This window comes from Cygnus olor, chromosome 1 (genome assembly GCF_009769625.2).
Source record: "Cygnus olor isolate bCygOlo1 chromosome 1, bCygOlo1.pri.v2, whole genome shotgun sequence".
Taxonomy (NCBI): Eukaryota; Metazoa; Chordata; class Aves; order Anseriformes; family Anatidae; genus Cygnus; species Cygnus olor.
This window is the reverse complement of record NC_049169.1, coordinates 156,061,757-156,080,988: the sequence shown is the minus strand read 5'-3', so window position 1 is coordinate 156,080,988 and position 19,232 is coordinate 156,061,757. Positions and strand designations below refer to the sequence as shown.

General features: G+C 34.1%; 1 protein-coding gene across 2 annotated transcripts in view; it reads left to right on the top strand.

Annotated features, from left to right (window-relative positions):
• The window catches only part of GPC5 (glypican 5), a 767,073-nt gene that overhangs the window by 728,370 nt on the left and 19,471 nt on the right, over positions 1-19,232 (top strand). The gene's annotated exons all lie outside the window — the stretch shown is intronic.

Below are 19,232 nucleotides of genomic sequence, written 5' to 3'. Positions count from 1 at the left end.
ATTGGAAATAGCTGGAAGGTAAAGACACCAAGGTTTGCAGTACTGAGATGCAATGATGCAAATGATGCAATGGCAGAATGGGGAGAAATGGGGAAAATAAGTTGTTTAGGAAATGTAGACTTAGTAGGTCCCTGATATTTTGCATGTGTTTATGCCTTCAAACAAAGCAGATCAAACAAATCAATGCCATGACCTGCAGAAAGTAGTTTTATTTATTTATTTATAATTTTAACAAGGCTCCAATCCTTTCAGGAACAGTTAATTTTCATACAGCTCATGTTTAACAACTTTTCTTTACTGATTTCATCTGAACTTCAAACGAAAGAATACACAACACACTGTTCCCAGAGAACAACATAAAGACATCTGTGCTCTTATGCTGGGATGGTTCAAGGTACATCAGTTTCATCTATTTTGTGTATTATCTGTATTCACTGGCTAATAGTAGCTGCTTTAGTTAGTGATTTACAAATACAGCAAGAATGCAATGATTATTGATCATTTCCTGGCATATTGTCCCAGTTCTGGTGGGTCAGCAACTCACCCATTTCTTGAGCTAGAAGTAGTTGCTTTTGGTATTTAGTGAAACATTAATATGATATCATTTAGATGTCTCCATGCAACTGTTTAGGTGTGAGCTAGATGTCTAAGCTTTAATTATAGTTAATGGACTTGCATGTAGTTAATGAACTGTCTAGTCAAGACTGTCAATAGAACCTCAAGGGAGATCCAATTCATGCTAAAATAAACATCCTGTGTTCAGATGTTTAAGCACAAATGCCTATTCTCATTTGAAGTACTCAAGTTTATCTCACCAACTCTGATCAAGAAAGGAAGGATTTTTTTTTGTCACTTTCAGGTTTACTGGTCACTTGCAGGTTTCTAAGGTATCAGAAATAACACTAAATACTTAAATAAAAAGTAAAAATAAAAAATCTGAATTAAACACCAAATGTTTAAGTAAATAAGTTGAGCCTTTTGTATTTCATAGTTCTGGCTGGGTTTTCCTGCAGCAGCTTTACCTGTTTCTTGAACTCCAGTAACACAATATCAAGTCTACAACATCTTGTAGCAAGGAGTTCCATACAGCTCATGTATGTTTTGTGAAAACATACTTCCCTTTTGTTTGTTTGTTTGTTTTTCATCTTACATGTTTTGTCTTACTGTGTCACACATCTAACTATTGTTAATTTCTTTGCCTTTTATTATTTTATTAACAAGAAGAGTGAAAAATTATTTTTTATTCAATTAATCATGATTTTGTAGACTGTCTTACTATTTAGTGTCCTCTCCAGCTACTAGGATTTCATACTAATGACCAGATCTATAATATCACAGAGATAAGTTTTGGTAAAGTTTGAGGCACATCTTTCAGGTTCAATCACAGCCTTCCAAACAACTTAGTTGCCTCAAAATACTCGTTCATTCCTGGCCAATTTCCATTCACTTGATTTTTGAGGCTTTATACTCCTGCCAAATTCTAACTCTCTTGGGATCTTTTACTTTTTGAGACATTCTACAGTGTCTCATGTAGTCTACTGTCTCTCTTGATGAAGTTACTTTCCTTTTAAGTGCTTTTCTGAAATGATGTCCAAACTGCTAGTGTTCTCTAGAATCCTGCTTTGCTTTTATATTTTTATTCTACTAGATTATTTATGTCAATAAAATCATCATTATAATCACACATATTAAAGATAGAAAAACATTTGAAATTAAACTGGAAATCATCTAAAACTCAATTTTGGTTAACATATGGGCTTACTTTTGGGCATAATTTAAAATTTTTTGGAGCCTGTGCATCTTTTGTAAAAAACTCAAACTTAGAAAAATATTATTTCAGCTTCTTTAAAGGAGCACGTTTTGAAAACAAAACATTGAATTTCATAAAACAAACAAACAAAAAGACTCCAAAACAAATAAACAAAAAATCTGGCCTGTAAATCTAAATGAAATGAACCCAGGTACATAGCCTCATGCAGCTGGTAAAAAAAATTCTTTCAGATAGTTCAAAAACTTAAAGCGATTGCTGAACTTTAAAACCATATAAGTAAGGGGGAAAAACAAGGTTTAAGACTCAGAAAATCACACTTGCCAGGTTTTGCACAGGTCTACTATGCTTTTTGTCCTTTGGATGCCTCTAGTTCAAACTCCATAAACCATCATTTATATTTTATATTTTTTATATTTTGTTTAGCCTGATTGATAATGTGAAATGTTGCAATGAGAACAGTGTCATTGCATTCAAGTTCTTGTACACTTTTTTTTTTTTTTTTTTTTTTTTTTTAAGAAAGAATTTAAGGAAAGTATAATATTATGCGCAAAATATTTTTTCAGATGAAACCTGCCTTACAAATTTCGGAAATGATGTGTTGTTTAAAGTCATAACCAAATGAAACATACCAAGTAAGTGGCATATATATACATGTGCATATATACATAAATACAAACAGGTAGTAAGGTAGGTACGTAGGTAGGCAGGCAGTATTAGTGTGTACAATGAAAAGGCAGAAAGAAATTATAATTCCTAAGAGATCTATGTTAGTTAGTATTTTGTACCAAAATTTTTCAGAGAAAAATTATATCAAAGTGTAATAAATAGGTCATCTACTTTGGAATAAGATTTTCTCATGACTGATGTTGAATATATTTCTCACTCGACATTCTGTTTGTTGCAGCACTATAGTCCATGGAAATACTTTTATTTCACAAAAAAAACCTCATTTTTTTTTTCTGGAGAAATGTATTTGTTTTGAACTGTAAATATTTTGTTTTAAATTTCCAACATCCATGTTGGCTTCTTCTTGATGAATAAATTTAATTGAGATTAAATGTAGTTTTTATGTCTAATGAAAAATAAAATAAAAAAAATAAAAAATCACACAAGTTTTTCACAGCTACAAAAAGAAAGTAGTGATCTTCTTACTGTACATTAAAACCCATTTTCAATGTCATTGTGGATATTTTTTTTTAGATGACATAGAATCCTGACTGGTTATATTTTTGAATACGCTATGTAAATGAATTAAAAAAAAATGTCAGCAACAGCTTGAAATATTTGATAAATAGTGGAGAGGTTCCGCTATTTAAGAATATGACTGGGGCAGTATGAGAAGTATTAGAGCCTCTCTGAACAGAAAAGATTGATTCAGAAAAGGATGTTCTTTTCCAAAACACTGACCAAGTACTCTAGCCAAAGAGTACATAAAATGCTTAATTTAGGAGTTCTTCCAGTTGCTTGTATCCTCCCATTTCATGTCCTGAATAATAAAAAAATAACAAGAAAACTCACACAATCTTAATGAAATCCTCTTAATGTTTACTCAAGTGTTGTTTTTTTTTTTTTTAATGAAAGTGAAATGCTGTGTACCCTTCAATCTCACCAGACATAAAGTTATTTTATTGAGATCAATGCAGCAAACTGCACAAATTTTAAATACTTATTCTTACTGGTCCATGGTGGTAGACTAGGGCATAGAGAAAGAAGTTTTGTGCAGATTTTTTTTTTTCTAGTTGCCCATCAGTAAAAATTTTTGTCTTTTTTTCATAGAATCATAGAATGGTTTGAGTTGGAAGAGACTTTAAAGATCATCCAGTTCTTATCCCCCTGACACGACAACAGACACCTTCCTGGTACACTAGACCAGGTCTCAAAGCCCCATCTAACCTGACTTTAAATACTTCCAGGGATGGGCCATCCATAACTTCTCTGGGCAACTTGTTACAGTGCATCACCACCCTCTGAGTAAAGAATTTCTTCCTGAAGTCTAATCTAAATCTACCCTCTTTTAGGTTAAGTCATTTAGTATCTGCTTGGTTTAAAAGTCATTAATTTCTACTGGATTTTTTTTAGACTATCAGCCTTCTCCAAAATCACGAGGATCATTCCCTATAAATTCCTTATGATTTTAAGAATGTTTTGGTCATTGTAATCTGCCATTTTGTAGGGTCTAGCTGCAACAGTATTGATCATGTTTTCTGTTTTACCATTGTGAAACTAATGACCCTGAGTAAAATGCACTAGTAAACTGGCTTCTTCCATACACACTTATATGTCAGCTCATGACTTGCTTACAGGACAGGCTGACCAGTTAGGAAGATGAAAAATTTTACTTCTCACTATGGAACAGTATTGTTCAGAGTGACAGGGGAAACGGTAGTTTGCACACAGGATGTTACTTTTTTTCTGTATTAATATAGGTGTCACAACATACCTTTTTAAGACAACTAAAAAAAAAAACAAAACAGTGCAACAATTAAAATGAGCATGAAGACCATTCCTTCATTTTCTGAAATATACACTTCAAAATATCTTTATTTAATTATTTATTGAAGTATTCCTCGAGTTGTAATGAGTACCAGAAACAAGGTGATTTATTTATGAAGACCTATTGTCAGTGATAAACTAATGAGAGATTATGTCCTACCATACCTATTACGTTCTAAGAAAAGTGATTTAAGATTTTCTGTGTTGTTTTGGTTGTGATAAAGCTATTTTTCATGGGAAAGGCTATTGTAAATGAAACCATGATGGAAACTGTATTACTGATGATTTTTAGATTCATGCTATGTTGGAAGAAAGACAGAAATTTGAAGGAAAAATAAAACAAAACAAAACAAAAACAACAACAACAAAAAAAACACAATAACCTACAGACTGGTTTTTTTGTATGGGCTGATGAATGCAGAGATTCAAGTCCCTGTTGTACTTTGGGCAGATATTTGAACTTGGGTTTCCCTCTTTTCAAGTAGTCTGTTTACCTATACATGACACATCTGATAACATCTATCTGGACTCATGCAATACATTTGATACTGTCTGGCAAAACATTCTTGTCCATAAAATGGAGTGACAGATTTGATAGATGGACAACTCAGTGACTAAGGAATTGACTGGATGGTCGCATTCAAAGAGGTCAACTATATCCAAGTAGAGACCAGTAACTAGTGGTGTCACTCAGGGGTCTGTACTGGGATTAGCCAAGTGCAATGTCCTGCACCTGGATCAGGGCAATCCCAAACATGAATTCAGTCTGGGCAACAAGTGGATAGAGAGCAGTCCTGTGGAAAAGAACTTGGTGGTACTGGTAGACAAAACTGAATATGAGCTGGCAATGTGTTCTTGCAGCCCAGAAAGCCAACTGTATCCTGGGCTGTATCAAAAGAAGAGTGCACAGCAGAAGGTTGAGGGAGATGATTCTACCCCTCCACTCTGCTCTTGTGAAACCCTACCTGGAGTACTGTGTTCAGTTCTGGAGCATCCAGCACAAGAAGGACACGGACCTATTAGAACAAGTCCAGAGGAGGGCCACAAACATGATCAAGGGGAACCTACAAAGACAGGTTGAAGGAGTTGAGGTTGTTCAGCCTGGAGAAGAGAAGACTCCGGAAAGACGCTACAGCAACTTTCCAGTACCTAAAGGAAGCCTACAGGAAAGATGGGGATGGGCTATTTATCAGGGAGTATAGTGACAGGACAAGGGGGAATTAATTTAACCTAAAAGAGGGTAGATTTGGATTAGACATCAGGAAGCAATTCTTTACTCAGAGGGTGGTGAAGCACTATAAAAGGTTGCCCGGAGAAGCCGTGGATGCCCCATCCCTGGAAGTGTTTAAAGCCAGGTTGGATGGGGCTTTGAGCAACCTGGTCTAGTGGACCAGGAAGGTGTCTGTTGTCGTGTCAGGGGGATAGGAACTGGATGATTTTAAAGTCTCTTCCAACCCAAACCATTCTATGATTCTATGATTCTATGATTCTATGATTCTATGATTCTATGATTCAAGTCTATGAGTCTGTAATTCTATGAGGTCTATGAGTCTATGATTCCGTCCTGAGATTTATGCCTTTGCTACTTTTTTGGAGGGGGAAGACTTTATATTTCTTTCACGCCACACTAAGAAAAGAATGGTAAACAAGGATGATGATGATGATGATGATGACGATGATGATTATAACGAGAAGATTCTGGTTGTAGAGAATGTCCTTTTAATTTTATTTATTTTTTTATTCCACCTTGAGTGTGTAGCTAGATTTTAAAAAGCATTTAGATGCCTAAACTCTGTTATACTAGTGGGGGAGGTTTTGTTGTGCATTTGTAAACCTATTATTAGATTTTTTTCTTCTACAGTAAGTGACTCAGTTGAATAGCTATAAGAAATTAGTCCTTGCTGGTTTTTGAAGAAGGTTCTTGTCCAATTTCTGTGGCTTGCACAGAATGTCCAGTCCATGCTTTCTATTACTATTACAGAGATATTCAAACTGGGTACAATTTTTTCAAGCAGATCAGTATCACCAGTTTTTACCTTGTAAAAGTTTACATTAGACTGTTACAAAAGACACATAATAGAGTAGGCTTATTCTAAGTGCTATAAAGGAACTTCTGAATCCCAAATCTAATCTCTCATCTGTCTTTAGGACTCTTCACACTCATCTTACACGTCTGACAGACTGTACAAGCAAATATACTGTTCCTTGTTTTTTACTGTTTGTTTGTTTTTTTTTTTTGTTTTTGTTTTCTAAGCATGCTTTTTTAGTAAAAGTAAAATTGAATTAGTTTGTTAACAATGAAAACTCTAGAATCATTTTCATGGTAAACTGTATAGGCAATTGATTACTTATGCAGGACAGGTAATATTACTTATCATCACATGGAGTAGTTGTCATTTATAACTGTTGGAATTTAAGCAGAGAGAAAACAAACAACAACAAAAAAGTACTATGAGAATTCTAAATAAAAAAACTCTTTGGCTGGATAACATGGCTTTGTCTATACCAGTAAACTAAATCTATATAGGATGGTTTTATAACACTGAAGCCAAGTGATGTGGATAATTTAAAACCTCTTACCCGCCAAAACAGGGTGGCCATATCCAAAAAGACTATTAGCAATGGTATCTGTTTCATACTGCTTTCCAGCCTGTGAATGGAAGTGGATTTGGAGAGTGTGGGTCAGCTCAGGACAAAAATTGCTAGGGGTTATTCTAACAATATAAAATTGCAAATGATTCACTCTCAGAACAGAACACTCCCTAACTCTGTCTAATCTAGTAATAAATGTCTAATAAAAGATCCATATCAATTCTGTAGAAGTATTTTTAATTCTTACTTTTCATGATTTTAACTGGACAATGTTTTATTCATATAATAATTCTCTAAAAAATTTTTGGTCATAAGCTTTTCTTTTTTTCTTTTTTTTTTTCTTTTTGTCTAAAAAAAAACAAACTGTAAAGAAGAAATTATCTCAGAAAACAAAAGAAAACAAAACAAAACAAAAACATATGTAGAGTTTTTATTTATTTATTTATTTATTTATTTATTTATTATATAACTACTTAATGTGACAGTGGGACTTAAAGTTTCAAATCCACTGCAAAAACTCCCCTGGTTGAACTAAAATAACACAATAACATCAGAAGCAAAACAAAAAATACACCATATCAGCAGTTAGGCAATTCTACTGTCCCTCCAACTGTAAATGATAATCCTCCTTTCTAGTGCTGTCTTTGGTGCTCACTTAACCCAATGGTAACTGATTTTGTTTAATCTGTCTTTTCAGTCATTTCCACGTGGCTTCACAAACTAACACTTTTCATGTGTTTAAGCTTCTATTTTGTTCCCTCCTTTACTTTTTCTTCTCTAGCTTCATGTCAAAGTCTTTGGCTCACCAGCTGATCTTCTCCTTTTCACTATTCTGCTCTATCATTTTTTTGCTTAGCTACTTTCCTCATTCACAAATGTAATTTTCCTGTCCGTCTCACCACCACCCTGTTCACTTTCTTCTATTGAACTGAATGTGCTTTTCCAGCCAAATGGTTTCCAGTGGTCTTATCTTTCCGTGCAGATTCCACGTCCTTCCTCTCCTTCCCCAGTTTCATAGTCTTGGTATCAGTTAGTGCCTTTAGCCAATGAATTCCCTTCTCAATGAGACATTTATTTCCATTATATATAGGTCAGATTATTTCACGGCCACCCCACCAACCTGTGTTGTCTGATGCCATGAATGGTACAGAGAGAAGACCACCTTTTTTTCTTTGACAGTGCTCAGACTGTGATATGAATTCCAGCTCAGCTAAGGACATCAAATAGCAAATTTGGAAAAAATCTGGAGAGAAGTTTTGAACTTTCACCATGTTGCACAGGAAGCATGGTCAGTTACGTAACTCTAATGAAGCAGGCAGAGTTTAGTCACAACAAGAAGAATCTGAAAAGAATGGTTTCTTCAGACAGTTAAGTGACAAAATCAACTTTCTAATACATGTGTACTCAAACATACATAATTAGGCATAGTCATAGATTTGCAGATGAATAAAAAAGATTTTACAAGTCACTAAAAGCATAATCTCTCAACCACTGAAACCCTTTCATACCAAAACTTGATTGATGATCCCACATGAGAAAAGTCTGCCAAAGATGAAAAAGTTAGGGTTTAATGTATATTTTTCTTTAATCTCTTGACAATCAGATACACTTTAATCATTATGACTGAGCATTTCCAAATAAAAAATAGAATTGGAATTCATTCTACAAACAATATGCAGATATTTTTGTGTTTAAATAATTAAATTTTGGCAAAAATAAAGCTAGTCATCATTAATGGAAAGTCCGGAAAGCCTTAATTAAAGGGGATATCGCCAACACCAGTGATCATCTGATGGCAAACAACATTAAGCTCCTTTCAAGATATATATTACTATCCAGAATTATTCAGGATATTATTTTTGATATCTATTCAGGAAAGATAGATACTTTCATTCCATTTTAATAGCTATGTGAATTTTGATATCTCAATAAAGGAGTTCTGTCAAACTTGAGGTGCCACATACACTTATAATCAGAATTTTCTGATTTAGAAAATGATTCTAGAAAAAAAAAATAGTGTGGAAGACATTGGAAAATGTAGTACATTTTACACCCTGCAGAGATTAAATTGATAGAAAATATTGAAGAAAATATTATAATCAGTGTTGGGACCTGTATGTGGAAGCAATTGGAGCAGAAATGAGACTCTTAAATGAGACTCTCACTTTTCCCTTCACATCCCTACTATCCACTCTTCCTGATTTAAACAATATTTTTCCATGTGCTGGAGAGGGAGCAAGCAAGAAATAAATCAGTTACTGTAATACATGAATCACAATGTACTTAAAAAAATAAATAAATTCTTGTGCAGGTGTAGAATTTGAAAGGATTATAAAGATATCAAATAACAATAAGCGTAGATTAGAGAGCACAACCTTGTTGTTACAACATATGTTCTGAACTTTCATAAGATAGCAATACATAACACTAGACATGTTTTCATGAAAACAAGGAAATTGAAAGCATCTGTAAAATAAATGTTTTGTTTTGTTTTTGTTGTTTTGTTTTGTTTTTGTTTTTGTTTTTTATGTTCTGGAAGAACTTGCAGAAGGGTGTGAATGTAGCATTAAGGTGCCATATCAGTTGTAATACTGGACTGAGGCATAAACAACCATTTTCCAGCTCCCTTCTTCTGAAAGTCACTTTGAATGAAGGTCAGTATGACCAAGATACAGGTCTCCATTTTTTTTCTTTTAATAGAAACAGTGCTAATTGTGTCATATATAATTTTATTTTGATTAGCACAAAAGGAAAGGACTCATTTTGGCTATCTCATTCTTTTCAGACCTTTTGGGTAAGGTTAGTTTCAATTATAGACAGGAGGATCTGCCATTTCTTGATTATTCTTCCTAAACACATGCCCTCATGTACTTCTGTGTTAACTGAATTTGTGTCAAGAAATATAGCTGTCTGGAAGGAAAAAAACAAACAAACAAAAAGTACTTAACAAGTTACAGGTGTTGGGATAAAATCCAGTTGCCAGTAATGTATACATCAGAATACCATTTTTCTTTTCATCATCATCACACACCACTTAAGAAGAAGCAACAAAACCTCAATGTCTAACATCAATGCTTTATCCAAACTTACACGCTCATAACAGTAACCATGTGATGTGTGATTTGTAGCAAATGATCATAAACTATAAGTACAGAAAAATAAAATAATAATGTATAAATATTTAGCAATACATGGAAAAAAGTATGAACTAAGAAGATATGAGTGAATAGTTTAATTTCATATGAAACATTAGAAATTCAGTCCACTTGTACACACTTCTGTATGGATGCAAGTGACTATCTTCAAATGATCATGCAGAATGTGTGAAGTGAATAAAAATAGGAATTTACCTTAACTCTTTCAGACAACCAGTATATTCTCTCATAACTTCATATGCGCATCATCAATATCCATCACCATTCCATTTCTGAAAACCAAGGGCAGCAAACAGTCAGATAATCAGCAGAACTGCACATTCTCACAGGCACCTGTGAGATCTGGATCTAATTATCAGACTTGGAAGAAATTTAGAAACATTTTGCTTCTAATAAATGTTCCTTTGGATATTCATCTGGATAAGACATCTGTTCGTTACAACTGAACAGTCATTTAATGAAATTGTTTTGTCCACAAGCAAAGAAAGAGACAAATTTTAAGCTCATCATGTCAAAAAGCAGGAATATCTATGATCCACTTAAACAGAGGTAAACAGAGATGAACCATAAAGAAAACATGTTAAATACAAACATTGTCATGATGCCAACTCTCACCAACTTTTGATAACTTCAGAGTGGAAGACAACTAGAGTGGGATTCTTCTATACTTATTTTTATAGGTGCCTAGCACCATCCAAGGGTGTCCAAGACAAAGGTATCTGAAACATGAGACTGATAGTTAAAACACAAATCTTAACACGAAGCCCCCATTCTTCTAGTGTGATAATAAGTAGCTAAGCAGGATACCTGACAGTGCCTGAAATATCCCTTAGTAATTCCTTGACCAACCCGCTGTCCTTCTATGATGAAGTGACTGTATCAGTTGACAAGGGAAGACTGACCAATGACATCTACAGGGATTTCTGTAAGGCCTTTGACACAGTCCTACATGACATACTGATCTCCAAACTGGAGAGAGATGGATTTGAATGGTGGATCATTAAGTGGATAAGGAATTGGCTTGAAAGCTGCACCCACAGAGTTGTGGTCAATGGCTCTATGTCCAGGTGGAGGCTGGGGATGAGTGACGTCCTTCAGGGGTTCATCTTGGGACTGGTGTTTTTTAATATTTTTATCAACAAAATAGATAGTGGGATTGAGTGCACCCTCAGCAAGTTTTCAGATGACACCAAGCTGAGTGGTGCAGTCGATACAACAGAAGGAAGGGATCACATCCAAAGGGACCTGGACAAGCTAGATAAGTGGGTCCATGTGAATCGACTGAGGTTCAAGTCCAAGTGCAAGGTGCTGCACCTAGGCTGGGGCAATCACAGACAGGTGTACAGACTGGGAGAAGAACTCCTTGAGAGCAGCCCTGCAGAGAAGGACATGGGGGTTCTGGTGGAGGAAAAGCTTGACATGAGCCAGCATTGCACAGTTGCAGCCCAGTATGCAGACTGCGTCCTGGGCTACATCAAAAGAGGCATGGCTGGCAGGTTAAGGGAGGTGATTGTTTCCTTCTGCTCTGCCCTTGTGAGGCTCCACTTGGAGTGCTGCATCCAGGTCTGGGGCCCCCAGAACAAGGAGGTGGATATGTTAAAGAGAGTCCAGAGGAGGGCTACAAAGTTGATCAGAAGGCTGGAGCACCTCTCCTTTGAAGAAATACTGAGAGAATGGGAGATTTTCAACCTGAAAAAGAGAAGGCTCCTCGTTGAAGCTTTTCAATACTTAAAGTGGTCTTATAAAAAAGATGGAGAGCAATATTTTACTCAGGCTGATAATGGTAGGTCAAGGGGGAATGGTTTTAAACTATAAGAGGGGGCATTTAGATTAGTTGTTAGGAGGGAATTCTTCATGCAGAAGTTGGTGAGGCACTGGCACAGGTTGCCCAGAGAAGTAGTGCCTGCCCCATGCCTGAAATTGTTCAAGGCCAGGTTAGATGTGGCTTTGGGCAACCTGATCTAGTGGGAAGTGTTCCTGCCCATTGCAAGGGGGGTTGGAACTAGATGATCGTTGAGGTCCCTTCCAACCCAAGACGTTCTATGATTCTATGATTTATATGTAAGTAACTGAATCACATACCATTTATTGTCATTCAGGAGACAAGTGCTGCTCCTATTTCATCATACTAGTGATTTCCCAGCTGGGATTCACAGACATCATAAAAACCCTGGAGACTTGTTCATTCTCCCAGGAGACTCATGCTTTACCCAGGCTTCTTCCCTGTTACATGGTTCAACATTTCAGATACGTCCTCCAGTGCAAGGACATATGTGCAAGGGCTTCCTCTGTAGTTTACTGGTCTATGTATCAAGGCCTTCATTGTAGATGCACATAACAAATGCAGAAATCCATATTTTAGTCAGTTCCATCCTAAGCTCCATTCAGAATCCATATTCCATCAGTTTCATCTCCATTCCTCCTAACAGTAGTAGCCTGCTTTGAAAAATTAAGGTGCTTGTTATGAAATTAGTAAATGCAACAAAGAAATGACAGAGTGCACAAACAGATACATTAGAAACAACAACAACAACAACAAAAAAAAACATAACAAAGAAACTAAGTGTAGGTGGAGCAGATATAAAAGCATGTATAAATCTAAAGCATGTATCACAAACAAGTTTGAATGGTTGGATCACCAAGAGGAATGCTTAAAAGCATTGAATCTAGTATCTTCGTTTAGGAATTTGGAGGTCAGTTCAAGAAATATAACCTTCCACTGCTAGAAAAGTCTGGCAGAAAGGGATAAAGTTCTCCTTGACACCAAGTTATGCAAACAACCAGATGGTAGCAAAAGCATGAAATAATTTCTAAAGATCTTATTGGGTTACAATGTACTCACTCCACAACAACCACTCTTAGCAATTATTTGCCTTTGCTCTGATCTATTTTTTCCCTTTGTTCAGCCACAGGTCTACTCACAGGCATGAATATACTTCAATGTGTCTTTCCTCGTTATCTAGATATTTTGTTTTACTTTTGCATAAACTAACATTTCTTATTATTATATTGACTAGTCAGACTGATGTTTCCATACTGCTTCTACAAGTCTGAGAGATGTTCAAAAATATTTCATGTACTGAGAAGAAATGCTTCAAATGCTGTTTTCTCATCTTGATTCTTTGGTTACCAGGAAATTCAACAGTGATCAGGAATGCCCATCTGGACACTGGAATTCAGGCATCAGTATTGATAGATAGTTTGAACAGTACCCAAATCATGTTTAGGCTGTTCCAAATTTTCTCAGTAAATTCTGGGAAAAAGAAAAAGAATAAATAAATAAATAAATAAACCCAGTAAATTCCATACTGGTCTGAGTACACTGTGTTAGAAATTAGAAATGCAGGAATTGCCTGTGTCATCTGTGTCATGTGGGTGTGGGAATCCATTCTCACTTCTCAGAAATTATGTACATATTGTTGGCTTCACTGCACATATATCTTCCAGCTGAACACTGTAAAGATTCACTTTTTTGTTTGTTTGTTTGTTTTGTTTTGTTTTGTTTTGTTTTGTTTTGTTTTGTTAAAGGAACTTCTGCAGGAAGTTTGTCCACCTTAGCCTGTGATGCCTGCAGTTTGTTCAGAAATTGCTTTAAAAAAGAGTGGACTAGAGACAACACTCAGAGGCAAATCCACCATGCAGACATTTATCAATTGTAAAGGTGCCTTCAATGACCAGGGTCTCTACAGCTGATCCCATTACTCAGGATATCTTTGAAGATCTAAAGTTCTGAACTTGTCAGCTATTCAGCTGTCCCTAGCTTGTAAAGTTCTTGTAGTATGTTCTTCCCATTATCAGCCTGTAACAGGCAGAAGGCAACACTGGAGTCTTTCACATTCTTTCTAGGTACCCAGCTCCTAGAACTGTAGTCTGATTGTATCAGAGACCATTGGCAGCAAACTCACAGGTAGCTTAGCAGTTTTTGTCTGTAAGTATTTGAAAGCCTATCTTCCTGGAAGAAAAACAAAAACAACAACAACAAAAAACAGTTTTTGAAATTGAAAATTTATGAAATCTGTAATTTTTTTATAATCTCTGAATATATTTATTTTTCAGCCAGATATATAACTTCCCTGAGGTAGTTGTGTACCCCCCAGAAAGCAAGATATAAACAAATACAGACACATACACATACATGAAGATACAAACACATTTTAGAAGTAAAAATACAGTTACTTCAGTTAAATATCCATAGAATCATAGAATGATTGAAATACTGAAAATCTCTCCTGCTCCTAGATTTTTTTTCCAGATGCTCTGACATAACTACATTCAGCTGAAAGTATCTTTTAGCTGTTTTATTAGCTAAATTGGTTTATTTTGTACTTTGAAATCATTGAATATTATTCCTGTTTCTTTCTCTGGGTGATTTCTTGCTTTTGTATTAGTTTGTACCAGAAACAAATTGAAATAGATGTGCTGAACATAAGGATATGAAGCAGTTTGCCCAGTAATAAATGCTTCAAGACAGTTTTCTATTCTTCCAGTTGTTAACCATTTGGGATAGTTTAGTCATTTGGGTAGTGTTAGTAACGGTGATACAAAGTACTGTCTCAAGCTAGATATTATCAGTGCAGACTCAATAAAATCTAAGCCTTTTTGAAACAATGGTTCTCTGAATATTTGAGGGGATTTTGAAAACCTTCACACATTACTGATTTTCACGTTGTTTAAAAGATCACAAAAGAATTCCAGTCTTGGAAAAAAGTTAACTTTGTCCTGTAAATATCGAAAATATTTAGAGAGCAGCAGATATTCAGAATAGTTCTTTTTAATATATTACAGTTCAGTATTGTTGATTCAGAAGTAATTACATAACACAAATAAAAGTTTTCTTAAAAGTAACTTTTCAGCTTTTATTGGCATCTAACTTAGAAATACTGTAGTCAATAAACACTTTTGTTTGGATTTCAATACAGGACAAAAGACAGCCACCCAGCCTCAAAATACACAATTAAATAAAGACTAGCTGTTAGTAATTCTTGCCCATCAGCTAGTCATTGCTGTGTAAACCAAAAATAAATTTTGGCAGGGAGCTATGAAATCTATTTAATACAGAATTTAAAAAAAAAAACAAAAAAAAACAAAAAGAAAAGAACTATTACTTGAAAAAAAATGTTTTCTGTTTCACTGAGCTATATATTGGCAACTTCATAGCAAATCTATGTGTCTGGAAAGCTGAAAAGAATTCTTCATGTGTCATGTTCGTGCTAGGTTTAGATCTTTGTATTAATCTCAGTCTGTAGATGAAGGGGTCATTAAAAAAAAAAAAAAAAAAAAAAGTCTTTACAAATAACACCGAAATATTTCCATCAGCAGTATTTGCCTTACAGTTTGGCATGGAATGAAGAATTCACTTTGAGTTTCATCAGGTAGTGTGAGAAATTCATTATCCCTAGTAGACTTAAATTACTCAGATTTAATACAAGTTAAAATTATATGTAACAATATGGCATTTCTTAGTTTCATTAAATCCCACAAGGAAAGGTGAGAGTTTTAACATTACTTTGGTTTACAAAAAAAACCCTTCCAAAACCAAAAATACTTCAAGAAAAGTCTCTTTGTCATTGTATGCCATATTTTCCATCTATTTCTTCTACATTGTTTATATATTTATTGTTGTGTATTTATATATGTTTATTTTCTATTTTATATATTATATATTATTTACTTTAATTAATTATTTTAAATTATTTAACTATTTGTCTCGGTGGCTTAGCATTTGTTACTAACTGATATAGTGTTACATTTTTAACAACTATAATAAAATACATGTCTCAGATGTCTCAGACTGTGTCCCTTAAAAACACTACAGGCATTATTGCTGTGTGTATTGGAAGACATAAATGAGAATAGATCAGTATAATAAAGTGGAGAGTAACTATCTCTATGTGTTAAAGAAATAGTCAAAATAGTGAAATATATTATACTCAAATCATTTATACCAAAAATACCGATGATGACATAATAGCTTGTTTTTTATAATGAAAAATCTATATATTTGTGTGTAGTTTTCTTTGTTTTGGGTTGTATTTCAGAGCATACAAGAAAGGTAATACAATAAATACAGCCACATATAAACCTACATTGTACACAGAAATATCTCCATAATCAAGACTTTTGAATGTTAATAGAAATATTTCAATAGTTACAAAGGATAGAAATTGAAAGTATATACCCTGCCACAAAAACAAAACAAAAACAACAAAAATGTATCTGCTATTGATACATCTTTGACTAAACATGTGCTTCAAGAAACTGTAAATTTGCTGAATTTCTGCCCTGTGGAAAATTTACAGTTTTGTTCAGGGAAGAAATATCAGTGAAACTCACCAGAGAGCAACTATATCTTTTAAGAGAAAGCTTTACTAAAATATCATCATTTTCACACTTCATGGTTGGAGGCAGACAATAAACCACTGACCTTGTAAATCCAGTCTTGCCAACTCAAAAGTAAGCTCAAAAGTGGTTATAATGAACCTATGGTAAGCTTGTTGGCACTTGCTTTGTTTTCCTCGACTTTCTGTGCATACAGAGTGATCACTGGGCTAGGATTTCTGGATTTCCAGTCTCTCAAATGTCATGCAAAATGGTAGAGGCAGCAAATCTGTAAATGTTTCTCTATGGGAACAGTGTTGTAAAGGTATAGAGGGTATCCATAATTAGACCAAATGCTGTGAACTCGATTAAATTAGGTAATCATGCAAATCTTGCTGATTTCTAACACACTCCTTCCTTAACATTCATCTTGATTTTACATCAACATTCCTAATCTTGACAACTGTAGGCTTTTTTTTTTTTTTTTTTGAAAGACAATTTATTCTTTCTCTTGTAAAATATCTGAAAATACACCGGGGTATTCTTAAATAAATATGTATTTATTTACATTTGAACCAGTTCTATCAGAAAACATGGGCCAGATTCCATCATACTTCTATACTGAGACCACCAGTGAAAAATGGGGGGGGGGGGGGGGGGGGGGGGAGGGGGAGGGGGGGATGGAAGGGAAAGGGATGGAGCAAATAATTTCTGTTACACAAACTGAAATTTTGGTCTAGGAAATGTGGATTTGGATAGTAATCTTTTTCCTTCATATTCACTCTACAGGGCAAAAATGTTGAGCACAAACTTGCTGTAGTTTTAATACTGTTATGGAATATTTAGACCACAAATTATTTTAAAATACTCCTTAAATAGATATATATATATATATGCAAATATATATATATATATGTATAGGACCACCACATGACAGGCATGGAGCAAAGTTACTCATTTTTAGTCATATGTTTCTCAGGTTCATAGCACCAATAAATAACCCATAAAAATCACCTTCATTCCCAGAGTTACAATATCTTTCTGGGCAAAGTATTTGCACAGAGGAACGCTTTGAAAAATGTCATCTGAATACAATGAATTGGGAAGAGGCTCAGAACAGATTTTCTAGTGCCTAGATTGTGCTTGGGGATTTGACTATGACAGTGCTAAGTACAGTGTTTCAGGTAAGTATCTGTCAACATTCAGCTAGTAAAGGAATTTCCTATTTTAAGGAATTTATTTCTTTAAAACATATGAATTCATTTCAAGTCAAAAGTGTTCCTGACATAAATAGTCTCATAATAGAAATTATTTAAATTTGGTTTTGGTTCTATATGTCTTTGAAAGATGAATGTCGTCTGCAAATTATAAAAGTTCAAGAAAATATGTCAAAGTAAGTAAACATAATAGTCTTATGGTAAATATTAAGTATTTGAAATGTTTTCTATATTTTCAATTAAAATAATAAAAATTAAAAATAAGTATTCCAAGAATTAACAAACTGTTCCATAAGTCTGCTCAAAACAGGATTATCAGGTCAGGCTATCCTATTTGTGAGCACTTATACTTGAATTTAGATAATTGGAGAGCTTTTGGGTGGAGAGATTATGTAGAAGTCCAGTTAATAAGTATTAATTCAATTTCAAGAGGATTTCAATCTGCATATAGATTAACAGTTCCACAGACAAAAGGATTCCATTTTGGCCATTTAGTCTGGTGATGTGCATAATGCAGGCCACTAAATTTCACCAGCTTCACACTGTATTAAGGTATCCACATTTATTCTAGATGTATCATCCACAAACATGTTTGGGAATGTATAATTATTTAGGTATATGTGTCTTCATATTCCTGTTTACAATTTCTTATCAAGTTAGGCAAAAATTTTAATGACTTTGACTAACTGTCCTTGATTTGAGTGACTTTGACTAACTGTTCTTGATTTTTGCTATTTGGGGCTTTGCAGCTCAAGTATTAAAAAAACAGTTTTAAATACCACAGAGCCTGCCTCCAAAAATTAAAAAATAGAATACATCTATAATAATTTTTGTTGTTGTTGTTTTTCTAGGTGCCAGATTAAAAAACAACAACCAAAAAAAAAACAAAACTGCATTTACTGATGCATGTAAAAAGAATAGTAATGTTGCAATTCACTGAATGCAGAAGTGATTTATTTTTTTTTAAATTCAGAATTAAATCAGTCCTCAGTATTACAATTTTGTAGCAATGCCTAGTTTGCTAAGATTTGATTGACCAAAGGCATAAATATATATGTTTTTCATTGCCTATTTATAAATTAGACCACCTGTATAAAATAAAATAAATAAATAAATAAATAAATAAAATTGCATCTTTCTAAAATCTACTTTTTTTTTTTTTTTTTTTTTTATGCTTTCATAGTCCATTTGCAAAGAAAGACACTAAAATAGTTTGCATCTTGAGGCTTAATCACTGTGACAATAAAAGGATTAAACAGCAACTAATACTGTCAGTAATGTCTAGCAATACAAAGAATCTATTTTGTTCATTATGTATATATCATGCAGTGTTTTTAAACGTTATGAATTTCACACCTTCCTTTTTTGGTCTTGAAAACTAGCTATCCTATTACTAAATTTTCACGGATAATATTGAATGGGAAACAAAACCACCACTGTGAATGAAGAAAACTTGCACAAGTTTGTTAATAGTCAATCTTCCAGGCAAGATTTCTTTCAAGAAAACTAAGGATTCTTTTTAAAATTCTTTAGTACATTTTTTTTAAAATGTTAAGAAATATTTTCATAAACTAAAATATTGTAATAGTGATTTAATACTGCTGAAAATAATAATGAGATATTTGGTTTTCTTTTGCTTACTTCTTTCTGTTTCAGAGTAGTATATACAATACAATCTTAGTAGAA